The sequence below is a fragment of the Rhinatrema bivittatum genome, chromosome 4, assembly GCF_901001135.1.
Source record: "Rhinatrema bivittatum chromosome 4, aRhiBiv1.1, whole genome shotgun sequence".
Classification (NCBI taxonomy): Eukaryota; Metazoa; Chordata; class Amphibia; order Gymnophiona; family Rhinatrematidae; genus Rhinatrema; species Rhinatrema bivittatum.
Window position 1 is genome coordinate 329,275,192 of NC_042618.1, and position 13,308 is coordinate 329,288,499.

Below are 13,308 nucleotides of genomic sequence, written 5' to 3' on the forward strand. Positions count from 1 at the left end.
CTGCCCTGATGCTGCCCCGACTCCTCCTCTTCCAGTGCTGACGCCACCTCGACTCTGCCCCGATCTAGCTATCACGTGCGATAGGGTTAGAAAATAACCCCCTAAAGCCTGGATTCACCATTCTATCACAGAATGGTGAATCTAGCGAAAACGGGGGGTGGGCCTGTGAAAGCTGGCAGCCATCGCACCAATGTGGTGTTATCGCTGCCTGCTTTCGCACACAATAGAGCCACCATGAAAGGTGGTGCTATTGGGCGCGCTTCAGGCAACAATAACGTGGCTTACCTTATCACCGCCAGCGAAGACATCGCGGAGTCCGCCCCTCGCCGCTCCAACTTTGCCCCTAGCAATTACAGCTTATCGCGTGCGATAAGCTTTACAAAATGACCCCCTAACTAACTAAGGGGGTCATTTTCTAATGGGATCGCATGCGAAAAGTCCCTTTTCGCATGCGATAGCTAAATCGGGGAGGAGTCGGGGTGGCATCGGCAATGGAAGAGGAGGAGTCGGGGCGGCACCGGGGCGGACTCGGTGGAAACAACGCTGGCTGCGAAAAGGTAAGAACCCTTATCGCTGCCAGTAGCACGCCCAATAGCACCACCTTTTACGATGGCGCTATTGGGTGTGAAAGCCGACAGCAATCATACCATGGAGGTACAATCGCTGCCGACTTTCACAGGCCCGCTTCGCCCCCCACCACGCCCCCTGTTACCGCCAGATTCTCTAAGGGCAATCTTTATTACAAGCTAATGTATTAGAAACTTTTATAGATTTCTTGCAAGAATATCAAATTGAAATACAGGGTACTGCTACTCTACTTGTAGTATTCGCTATGGAACATGGCCGTATTTGGACTATGAAAATGTTTTTTTGATCTGCTAATAGGCTCGGCGTGCGTAACCCCCCTGCGTGCATAAATACAGCTGGATTTTCACGCATAGGACTTTTAAAATTTGCCCCAAAGGTTCCAGATCATTGACAAAAGGTTTCAGATCAATTACCCGACAGAAAATCATCACTTGTGGCTCGCCAAAGTTACAATAGGTAAGATAGCCATGCCTATATTCTTAACATCTCTTTCTCCCAGGGAGGTCTTTGTTATAAGTTGCTGACACTTAAAAAGTTAACTCCTGCTTATGATGTTTGTGTGATCTCTTTGTCCAGCCAACCTAAGAAATGCATAAATCATATGGTGTGTCTCTCTCTCTCTCTCTCAGAGCTGTTATCACACATTGGGGAGATAATTAAAATTGACCCTACTCTCTGTAGGAGTTGCTGATGTAAAGGTGAGCAGTTGGTGTGAATGGGCACACTGGATAGGACATAATATTATTTTTCTGCCGTAATATTTCTCTGTTTCTATTTCCATATTAATTTACTATCTCATTTTAACACACAAATTCACTGTAACCAGGGCCGGAGAGAGCAGGAATTAGGCCCGTGCCAGCTAAGAAAAGAGGCCCCTATGTAAGGTTCTGTTGTGATACTTAATAAGAGAAATCATTTTCTAAATTTCCCAAATAATTTTTATTTATTTAAGAAGGCTTTACGAGCTATTTTGTTAGCAAATTCTTCAATTACAATTGACAATTTTATTTATACATGTTAGAAATAGATATATTTAGCTTTTTTTAAAATTTTGCCCAACAAAATAGGCCCCTTAAACATTGAAGGCCCTAGCCAAATGGCCATGCTGGCACCCCCTCTCTCCTGGAGTGACTGTAACCAAGAATTACATATTTTGCCATGTCAGAAATTTAGTCCAAAATCATTGCTCAGTTTCCATTTCCCAGATGTAGCTAAAATGATGGTTTATGTTGAAATTCGACACCATCTGTATACTTTCAGTCTGCACAAACTAGAGTATTTCTATTATATATATATATTTACAACTTATCTCTCCCTGAAGGCCCAAGGTGAGGCTAAAACATAAATTACATTAAAAAAAATATAAATAATATCCCATAAAATTAAAATGAAACATATATAGGGGTAGATTTTAAATACTTGTGCGATCGCGTACTTTTGTTCGCGTACCAGGCGCGAACAAAAGTACGCCTGATTTTATAAGATACGCGCGTATCTTATAAAATCCGGGGTCTGCGCGCGCAAGGGGGTGCACATTTGTGCAACCTGCGCGCGCCGAGCCCAGCGCGCGCTGCCTGTTCTGCAACAAGATAGACAGTCAGGGAGGTATGGAAAACATGAGGAGGGATCTAGCAAAGCTTGAGGAATAGTCTAGAAACTGGTAGCTAAGATTTTATTGCCTAAAAATGCAGAGTAATGTATTTAGGATGCAAACATCCAAGGGAGAGGTACAGTTTTGAAGGCAAAATTCTTCTAAGCACCAAAGAAGAACGGTTCTGAAGGTCATCATATATGATGATCTTAAGGTGGTCAAACAGGTGGATAAAGCAACAGCAAAAGCCAGAAATATGCTTGACTGCATAGGGAGAGGAATGATCAGCAAAAAAAGGCAGATGATATTGCCCCTGTATAGGTCTCTGGCAAGACCTCATTTGGAATACTGTGCAAAATTCTGGAGATCACACCTTCAAAAGGAGATAAACCAGTTGGAGTCAGTCCAGAGGGTGGTTACTAAAATGGTCAGTGGCCTTCATTCTTTTTTTTTTAATTTTATTTTTATTGAATTTTCAATAGTTATTAACATCAAAACAATGTTCTCGGAAAAATACAGAGAAAAAACAAACTACTAACTAATAACATTATATAATGTTCAGAAAAAAGAAATACATCTCTGAATATCATAAGATGGGGGAGGACAAGATTTTAAAGAAGCAGATATTTAAGAAAATACAAATGTAATCAGATACTCATAATCCCACTGGCATTTCTATATTATCCTATCCCCCCTGGAGCAACATTAGGAGTGTGAGTTTAGATACTCTCAGAGATATGTTGGTTCCACAAAAATATATTTAGTATTTTGATGAACAACAATACATTTACAGGGGTAACGTAGATTGAATTTTGCTCCCCTTGTAACCACCGCATTTCTCATACTCAAGAACTTTTTTCTTCTCTCCTGGGTTGTTTTCACTATATTGGGAAAGACTCTCACTACCTGACCATAAAATTGCTGAGATAGGTTTCGAAAGTAAAGTCTAAGCACAGAGTCTCTTTCCGATATAAAGGTAAAAGTTACCAGGAGAGTTGCCCTTGACTCAATTGACATTTGCAATGACTTTTCCAGAATCTCTGTTAAATTTAAAGGTGAAGGTAAATCTTCTTCTTTTCGTTGTAATCCCTTTTTCCTTAGAATCTCTCGAAGATGGTATATAATAAATCTTGACTATAGCTTTTAAACAATTCTTTGGGTGGTAACAGCCGTGACTTAGGAAAGTTCAAGAATCTTAAATTTGGTCTCCTTGCCGCATTTTCCAGTACTTCCATTTTATTTGTAAATATAGATTCCGATTTAATTAAATTAGCCTGAACTTCTTTAACGACCGTCATTTCATTCTCCAGCTCTTTCATGGAAATTTCCACAGTTGTTATTCTATTTTCAAGACATTGAGTTTTGTTGATATTTTCCTTTAGTAACATCGTTAAAGAGTTAATAGACTTATCCATATATCTTTTGCAAAGTTATTTTTTCTGGTATGCTCGTCAAACAAATCTCACTGGTATCCAAAACTTTTGCTCCTACCTCCAGGAGTTCTGTCCCGTCTGTGTCTGGTTTCTTCCCCCTCTGCTCCTCAGCTATTCATCCCGTGGAGCACTGCATCAGGCTCTCTGAATCACTCAGCGTACCGCTGTCAATTCTCTGGGCGGCCATGGTCAGTGGGGTAACTGGAACAGCTGGTCTTTCCAGAAAATCCTCCGGTCTCATTGAAGGTCCAGACAGCGGGCTTGGAGTTCCAGGCGTTCCGGGGCTGAGGGATGTTTCTTCGGCCAGGGTGATCAGCGATTGCTTCTCGTCAATTACGCCAGCGGCCCCTCCCTCCGGTCTCAAAGCCGTGGGTCTCGCAAAAGCTTCCTCAATCTGCGTTTGCCTTCCATCAGATGTCAGCATTGAGGTAAAAGTCTCGCGAACCCGGGCTTTTCTTTTAGTGTGGGGCATCCTTTTGTAAAATAAAGTTTCCAAAGAAATTGAAGAACTAAGAAAAGCTCGGGACAAGTTTTAATGCGGAGCTGAGGAGTTGCGTGAGTTTATGTGTCGGCCATCTTGCCCCCAGTGGCCTTCATTCTAAAGCATATGAGAATAGATTTATAGGAGTAAATATGTATACCCTAGAGCAAAAGCGAGATAGGGGAGATGACAGAGCCATTTAAATATCTCAAAGGTTTCCATGCACAGGAGGTGAGCCTCTTTCAGCAGAAAGGAAGCTCTAGAACAAGGGGTCATGGGATGAATGTGAAAGGAATAGACTCAGGAGTAATCTTAGGAAATATTTTTTTACAGAGAGGTTAGTGGATGCATGGAACGGCCTCCCAGTGGAGGTGATGGAGGCAAAAATGATATCTAAATTCAAGAAAGCATGGGATTAATGCAGGGGATCTCAGAGGGAGTGATGGGAATTGTAAGGGGTAGATAAAGTAGACGGATGGGCATAGATGTGCCATACGGTCTTTTTTCTGACATCATGTTTTTTATGTTTCTCATTCATCACCAAGCGAAATCTTATTTGGATAATAAAGAAGTGTACAGACTCCAACAGCAATATTACTTTTAGAACAACGCTGGAAGCAGTTGGGAGCTCGGTAAGACTGGAGCAGCTCCCAGCTCTGGTTTGGGAGTTGGAGGTGGAGGAGGTGGTTCGCAAGGGTGAGATAGAGGTTGTGGGTGGATGGGGTAGAAGGGAATGTGGGGTCTTTCATTTAGATATCATGGAAGGAGGGAGGGAGGTATGAACGGATTTCGGTTTGCTCTGACCTATGTCTTTTTGTTTTGGTAGGTTAGGGAAGGTTGGAGAGGGGTATTGGGTGCTATACCTGCATATATTTTAAACTATTTTGGGTGGGGGATTAGTCTTACTGGCCTACAAGGTTTTTGTTGTTGTTGTTGTTGTTTTGTTGTTACTTACCTGTCTATATTCTAAATATGGCTGGGTAGGGTCAAACTTGTCTGGATAATGTTACCTGGATACCTTTAAACCTATGCAGCTTTATTCATAAAATATCTGGCTAGGTTTAAAGTTATCTGGACTGTGCTACCCAGATAATTTTAGCCAAGCATATTCAGCAGCAGACTTGTCCCAGTAAATATCTGTGACAAGTTATCTGACTAACTTTAGCCGGATAAATTGTCTGCTCACTACTTTACTGCATATTGACCTCTGCATTCCTAATGTACCACATAAGAACTCTGTAGAACACCAGAGACCTACAGTGGTCCATGCACAAGCAACTGGAGTTCCCTGTGGGCAACTACACATTGCTTATGGGATCCTGGTACCTTTTAGTACATCAACAACAACTCACGTGAATCCCAATTATAACAAGTTCAAGTACTGTGGCAAAAAACAAATGTGACCAACCAAAATGCCAATAGTACATTACAATTTAAGTAAAGACGCTTAAGGTATTATTGACCAGTCATAATAGGCTTCATCTTATTCGTAAATTGCTAGATGATAGGCCTTATCTTTAATCATCGGTCAAAGTCCCATTTTTATATTTTTCATATGCAGTATGTGAATCATGCAGTTTATATAATTTCAACAACTTAACTTGAGAAACTCGCTGAAGCCATGGATAGTAGACATGCCCGACATGGAACCATGTTTCGAACGCCCGTTGTTCTTTTTTTGTCACAAATTCTTTTTTTGTCACAAATCTTAAATCAAGATGGACTACAAATACAACGCTGAACTCCAGCCCTTGAGAAAGAACGACGGGCGTTCGAGACATGGTTCCATGTCGGGCATGTTTACTATCCATGGCTTCAGCGAGTTTCTCAAGTTAAGTTGTTGAAATTATATAAACTGCATGATTCACATACTGCATATGAAAAATATAAAAATGGGACTTTGACCGATGATTAAAGATAAGGCCTATCATCTAGCAATTTTACGCATAAGATGAAGCCTATTATGACTGATCAATAATACCTTAAGCGTCTTTACTTAAATTGTAATGTACTATTGGCATTTTGGTTGGTCACCTTTTAGTACATTTCATCCAGACTAATCCCAGTTTGATTTACAATTTTTCTGCCGCAGAAACATGCAGTCACCTCTAAGTAAGGCCTTATGGGTATGACGGCTTCAAAAAACTAGAAAATAAATTGTCACCAGGGTCAGACAGGACAGGAATACCCAAGAATTATTCATCCTCATCATTCACTAATTGTACTTACTGGAAATACCATATTTTTGTTTGCAAAACAGTGCAGTGGAGAATCAAATACAAAATTTTGACAAATAAAGCACTCAGCAGTGACATCCTCCCTGTATTAGCTTGCTTTAAAAAATGTATAGATTGTCCAGAGATTAAAGATCTATGCTTTCTAGATATGCCGTCAGTTCGAACAATGCAGCTCATAGAATATCGAAAGAAAACCTTTGCTGTCTCAGGCCCATGGTAATGGAACTCTTTGCCAGAGCAGCTTAGCAAGGTGACTAATTTGATCACTTTCAAAAAATAGCTTAAAACATTTCTCTTTAAGGATGCTTTTAAAGACAGTTTACTGTGATCACCTCGGATTCAGTAGCATGGTCGTTCAGCAGATCCGTCTTTGTTTTGAGTATCGCTTTTATGTTTTCATGCATGTTTTATTGAAAGCCACCCAGAACTTCGGCGGGCACAGCCTATAAATATATTAAATAAATAAATGCACTGCATACTCATTTACTCAGCAAATAAAAATGTTTTTATCCATAAAGATTTAAAAAAAAAAAAAAATGTTTAGAACTGATTTCACCACAGATCCATACTGGCCTTCAGGCTTGCGCTATTCCCTCTGTTTTCAAAAGAGGATTTGCTCAGGCTCACTTCATCATTTTAAAAACATCCCAGCGCTTTCATTAAAATAAGGTCATGGCTTCTACAGACTAGCCAAACATACTTCATTAGCCTTCCCAAGCTTTCCCCTTCTTTATGTTGTGTGCAGGCAATGCCTGCCTCTCTCTAATTGTCCCTTCAGAATTGTATATTCCTCACCACTAAGAGGCATGAGAAAAACTCATAATGAAATTAATTTTATGTTTTACAGATGAAACCTACAGGGAAATGCTTTGATAGTAATCAAATCTAAATAAATTATTCTAGTTTAATTTCTTCAAGAGCGATATTTTTCTTTTTTAAATACCTTATGTTAGCAGATCAGTGATAAGGGAATGGATTTGTAACGCGTGTGTGTTTTCAATTTGAGAAGAGTCTAAAAATGTTCCCGCTTTAGGGCCTGATTCAGCAAGGTCTTAGCCCATAAATAGAGAATGGGAGAAAAGCCATGGTGAGCTGGGTCCTTGTTGCCTTGTGTAGCATTTGTGTGAATGTTTAGATCGGCTGCTTTTACTCCCTTTAAAAAAATGAAGAAAAGACATTAATGACCTGATTTGCTAAGGTTTTTCTCCCATTCTGCGACCGGGGGGGAAGCTTAGTGAATCAGGCCCTAAACCATGTAAAGAAGATATTAAAGCCCTGACAGAATGGTTAAAGCTAAAATTGTATAGAGAATAAAACTGAATACAGAATAAAACTGAGAATATCATAATGCTTTTATATAGATCCATGGTGTGATGCCCCATTTCAAAAAAGACATAGCAGGCATAGAGCAGGTACAGAGAAGTGTGACAAAAATGATAAAGGGGATGGAAGTGCTCCCTTATGGAGAAAAGCTAAACAGATTAGGGCTCTTTCACTTGGAAAAGAGATAACTGAGAGGGGATATTGTTGCGGCCCCGGTCGCGGCAATCACGACCGGGGTCTTACCTCCTTTCCCGGGGTTCCGCAGTCGGTTTCCAGCAGCAGTCGCGCGGCCTGGACGGGTCGGTGCGGCCTGTTCAGCGGCGGCGTCTCCACGAGGGAGACGCCGCCGGATCACTGAAGTCGGCCCCTCCCTCCTTAGGCGCGCGCATGCGCGAAGAGGCTGTATTTAAAGGGCCTTTCTTGCCTCTCGGCACCCCGCCCCTTTCCATGACGTCAGACGCCGGCAGATATTTAAGGCCGGCGTCTGCTCCTGTTAGATGCCTTGCAACAAGGTTTCCTCTGTGTGCCTAGTTGCTGTGTGCCTGGATTTTCGCTTGCTGCTTCACTGGTCTTCATTCCAGTTTCCTGCTTCAAGTTCCACTCCTGATTCCTGGTTTCCGGAACCCGGTTCCTGCTTCAGTTCCAGCTCTGATTCTTGGATTCCCGACCCCAGTTCTTGCTTCGGTTCCAGTCCTGGTCCTAGGATTCCTGTGTTCGGTTCCTGCTTGCTCCAGTTCAGGGTTTCCCTGCTTCTCCAGGTTCTGCTCCTCCGGTCCTGACCTCTGCCCATTCTTGACGCCTCTTGTCTGCTGCCTGCCTCGATCCCAGATCGTCTCTCTGACTCCGCCGTTCGCCTAAGCCCCAGCGGCCCGGGCTCCTCCCGGGGGAGTCTCGGGCTTAGCCATCTCCTAAGTCCCAGTGGCCCGGCTCCTACAGGCCCCTCCTGAGGGAGTACGGGCTTCCAGGGTGAAGATCCTGCACTCTGCCCTGTCCAGCATCCACCTGTATCTCACTCGTGGAGACTCCTATCTACTCCACCCATTCTCTCCATCAGGCCGGCCCAAGAGTCCACGAAAAACACAACAGGATATGACTGAAATTTATATAATCATGAGTAGGGTGGAATAGGTGAGCAAGGAACATTTATTTATCCTTTCAAACAACACTAGGCCTAGGGGAAACTCCATGACACTAGTAACTGGCAGATTTAAAACAAATTGTAGGAAGTATTTTTTCATCAGCACACAATCAAGCTATGGAATATGTTGTCAGAAGATGTGGTCAAGGCAACTAACATAGTGGTGTTCAAAAGAGGGCTGGACAAGTTCCTGAAGGAAAAGTCCATAACCAATTATTAGCCAGGTAGACGTGGGAAAGCCAGTGCTGATCCCTGGGAGTGAGATACAAGAAATAGATCAACTATTGGGGATCTGACGGGTACTTGTGATTCAGACTGGCCACTGTTAGACACAGGATGCTGGGCTCGATGAACCTTGGTCTGGCCCAGCATGGCACTTCTTACGTTCTTTAATTCAATCCACACGCTTCTATTCTTGGTATACAGAATCACCAGCTCTTCTCTAGCTCCCAGAGAGCAATGTTTAGACACTGTTAAGGCCAGCTAAGGCTTAACAGCAGCTCTGAGAGTAAATATCCTTGGGAGGGGGTTTTTCACTCAAACAGGAACAGTACATGCTGCTTGTACAGAAAGTTCTGAAGTCCAGCCCATTATACACCTTCAAAGGTCTCCAAAATTGTGTTTGTATTGTTAAAATCTACTTTGGGCTCTGAGAATGGGTAAGACAGAATATAAATTAATAATGATGATAAAGATTCAGGCAGCAGAAAATAATGCTGGAATATTTTGAATGTTTCCCCTTCAGATTTGTACCTCTCTCACTCCAGAATTGCAAGGCTACATCATTGACTTGGTCAGATGAGGCTAGAGCAGGGGGTGGGCAATTCCAGTCAGGTTTTCAGGATATCCCTAATGAATATGCATGAAATAGATTTGCATGCACCAAGGCAGAGTGCATGCAAAGCTCTCACATGTATATTCATTAGGGATATCCTGAAAACCTGACTGGTTTGAGGCCCTCAAAGACCAGAATTGCCCATCCTTAGGCTAGTGTGACAACTTGGCTCCAAGGAGGAAAGAACAGATAAGCTACTTTTGTTCTTTCCAGTTCCTGTTTTAAAGTTTTTCATATTGTGAAACTCCTAAAATGCTTGCTCAAGCATTATAAACATCCCATAGGATCATTCACCTGTTTATCATAACCCAGAGTTACAGGGTCAGTTTTGATGCAGCTTCCTTTCCCTAGGTTATGAAGGTATGCATGCACAATTGAAATGCCAGCAGGCAAGAGCAGGAACTCTCAAACTTGTCCTGGTGACCCCCACAGTCAGTCAGTTTTTCAGCGTATCCATAATGAATATGCCTGAGAGATACTTATATTTGGCAGACTTCCAAAGTATGATTTATGTCCTGCATAGTCAACATGGATATCCTGAAAACCTGACTGGCTGTGAGGTCACAAGAACAGGTTTGGAAATCCCAAGGAAAGGTCTTTTAGAGAGACACAACTGAGATCTGGCAGAGATAGGAAGAAAGGATAGATGTGGACAGGGCAAGAAGTAGAAAAGAAAATGAAAAATTTAGTAGGAAGATGAATGGACAGGTAAGGGGTTTCATAATAAATAAATTTAAGAACTGAATTTTTGATGACTAGAAACATAATAAATGACATCAGATAAAAACCAAACCTGTTCATCCTGTATAAGGGGTGTACACACCAATTCTTTTTCATTCCATGTAGAGGGGGTTTCCCAAGATTTTTCATTGTATTTATTTTCTTTTTGTTTCGTTTTCTGTTTATATGTGAACAATTTGCAAACTGCATGTAGAAAATGCAAGCAAAACATACAAAATTCCTATTGTGTGCACAATTTGCAAATTGTATGCACAAATACAGAAAACAAAAACTAAAAATTAATTTCATTGATTTCTTTCTTGTTTTGAAACAACGCAAAATGACATTTCCCATTTTGCTGCGTATTTCATGTTTTTGCAAAATGAATGCACATCCGTAATCTTGCCTGCCTAGTTGGGATTCTTCTACTTTAGGTAGATGAGCATAAAAATTCCTATAGGCAACCCAACCTCCAGCACCTTCCCCTCTGCCCTCTTCTTGTCTTTCACCTTGCTTTTCCATCTACTGCTCTCCCAAAACCCAAAGTACTGTTCTGTTTTATGCGGTTCAGTAGATATTCTCATATTTGTGTTATAGTTTAACAGTGTAGTGTCTGTGGAAGACACTGATGTTACAGTCCTTGAACTGGAACAGTAGTAGAGAGCTCAGGCCAAGCAAATGACTGATCCTATGATGTTACGCAATCCTCAGTAAAGAACATTGAGGAAAATGAGTTGCAAAGATTTTTCACTGAGTTGCACTTTCTTAAATGTAATATTTTGAAAGATATTGCCACAGAAAAAAAATCATATTTCGTGGGCAGAATTGGAGAGACAAGTTATACACCTTCCTGGCTCTCACTTAAAAGGAAAATTAAAAAAAAAAAAAAAATAAGAAGGGAAGGAGGTAACAAATTCAAAAAAATCAACTTGATCTTCCATGCTACTCTGACATTTTACCAACCTTTCTTTGTGCTTCGTTTTCCTATTCTAGGAAGCTATAAGCCAGCGTTGAGCCCTCACAAGATAAAATAATGGATCTAAATGGATTATGTGTGGTTAAAATATCAGGTATGTAAGTATGGTTTAAGTAAATGAACGGGTCAACCCAGCGGCTCAATGGCAATGCTGTATACTAATAAACAAAAAAAACAATTTTCTATATTGTTTCAGAAAAGAGACAATAAGAAAAAAATAATCCAAAACTTAGTATACTCATAAATTTTAAATACCTCTGACCCTACACTGGTTGATCTTAGTGTCCAGATCTGGCATTTGATGGTCCCACTTTAAAATTTATGAGTATATTAAGATAAGTTTTGGATTCTTTTTATGTTAATGCTGTATATTGCCAAGTAGAGGATTTGGGTTTGACTCCCAGATCAGGTCTTATTCCCTGGACCAGCCAAGGTTGAGAGTGCACCTGCTGGCCAGACTGAAGGTCTGGCCAGCAGGTGCTTCAGTGCTTGCCTGGTTCCAGTAACCTGTCCTGTTTCAGTTCCAGCTTGGTTCCAGTACCTCTCCTGCTTCAGTGCCTGCCTGGTTCCAGTAACCTGTCCTGCTTCAGTTCCAGCTTGGTTCCAGTACCTCTCCTGCTTCAGTGCCTGCCTGGTTCCAGTAACCTGTCCTGCTTCAGTGCCTGCCTGGTTCCAGTAACCTGTCCTGCTTCAGTTCCTGCCTGACTCCGGATCCCTGCCCGCCTGCTTCAGCTCCAGCTTCCGTGATCTCCTAAGTCCCAGCGGCCGGGCTCCTACGGGCTCCTCCCGGGGGAACTCCAGCTTCCAGGGTGAATCCCCTAAGTCCCAAGCGGCTGGGCTCCTACGGGCTCCTCCCGGGGGAGCACCAGCTTCCTGGGTGAAGCTCACCGTCCATTGCCTGCCTGGTATCAGCCTCCCGGCCTGCCCACTAGCAGAGACTATAGTCCATCTCTCTCCAGTCTCCTGCAGGCCGACCCAAGGGTCCACTAAAACAGCTTATCCTCAACAGTTTGCACTAAGAAAAATGCAATTAAAAACTGAACTGGTCCCCTTTTGTCTTATTTGCACAGCAGTGTTCTAGGTTGCTAAGAATTATATTCCCTAGGGCAGTATTTTCTAAACTTTTATCCAATAAGACTTCATTTTAATACTTGAAAATTCACACGACCCCAGATGCTGACCAAAATAGCAGACTTCCTCAATGTTCTCCCCACCACTCTGCTAACATGAAGCAGGGAAGGAGTGGTAGCACCAGCATTCAATCAGGCCAATGCAATACCATGCGCTGCGGCCAGCGCACAGTATAACACGTGATTGGATGCGCGTTTTGGACCCGTGTCCGTAACCCTTGATGCAATATGGGGATCAGTCCAAAACGCACATCCAACCGAGCGTGTAGCTAATAGCGTTCATCACATGTAAAATACATGTGGCTAAGGCTATTAGCTAATCCTCATGATTCAGAAATTGTCCTGCGCGGTCAATGCACCTATTGCAACATGGCAAATTTTACGTCAGCCCGAGGCTGGCATAAAGGTCTGCCATACTCAAGGGCTCATTGGAATAAAACAAAAAAATCCTGCTTTCTGTGATTCCTCCTACCAGTATTGCTGCAAGACTAAGTAGGAGGAACCAAAGAAAGCGGAATCATGTAAAAAAAAAAAAAAGTTGCGAAAAAAACATTTCTGGGTGCCCAATATACATCCACAATATACACGGTTCAGGCTGTGTATATTGTGGGCGTATATTGTGCCGATAGCGGGAGAAAATGGAAGCTCATATTGAGCGTCTGTTTCCTAACTGGCACTGACAGCCATCATTCCTGGGCGCCCTATGCCCCATCCTTTCAACCAAACACATAAAGTGCCTGTGGCAGCAGCTCTCAGACCCAAATATATTTCATCCTCTTTGAGGCTGCCAGAAGTCCATATCCAAGCACCACTGTAGCTGCACAGTTTCCATTACTTTTTATGGAAGCAATTTTGG

At 42.2% G+C, this 13,308-nt stretch overlaps 1 long non-coding RNA gene across 1 annotated transcript; it reads left to right on the forward strand.

The window, feature by feature from the left end:
- Positions 1 to 780: 780 nt before the first annotated feature.
- Positions 781 to 11,894, forward strand: LOC115089514. Its single transcript, XR_003856133.1, has 4 exons — positions 781 to 1,044; positions 1,218 to 1,286; positions 11,340 to 11,416; positions 11,844 to 11,894. It is a non-coding gene; the product is annotated as an uncharacterized LOC115089514 (long non-coding RNA).
- The last annotated feature ends 1,414 nt before the right edge of the window (positions 11,895 to 13,308 follow it).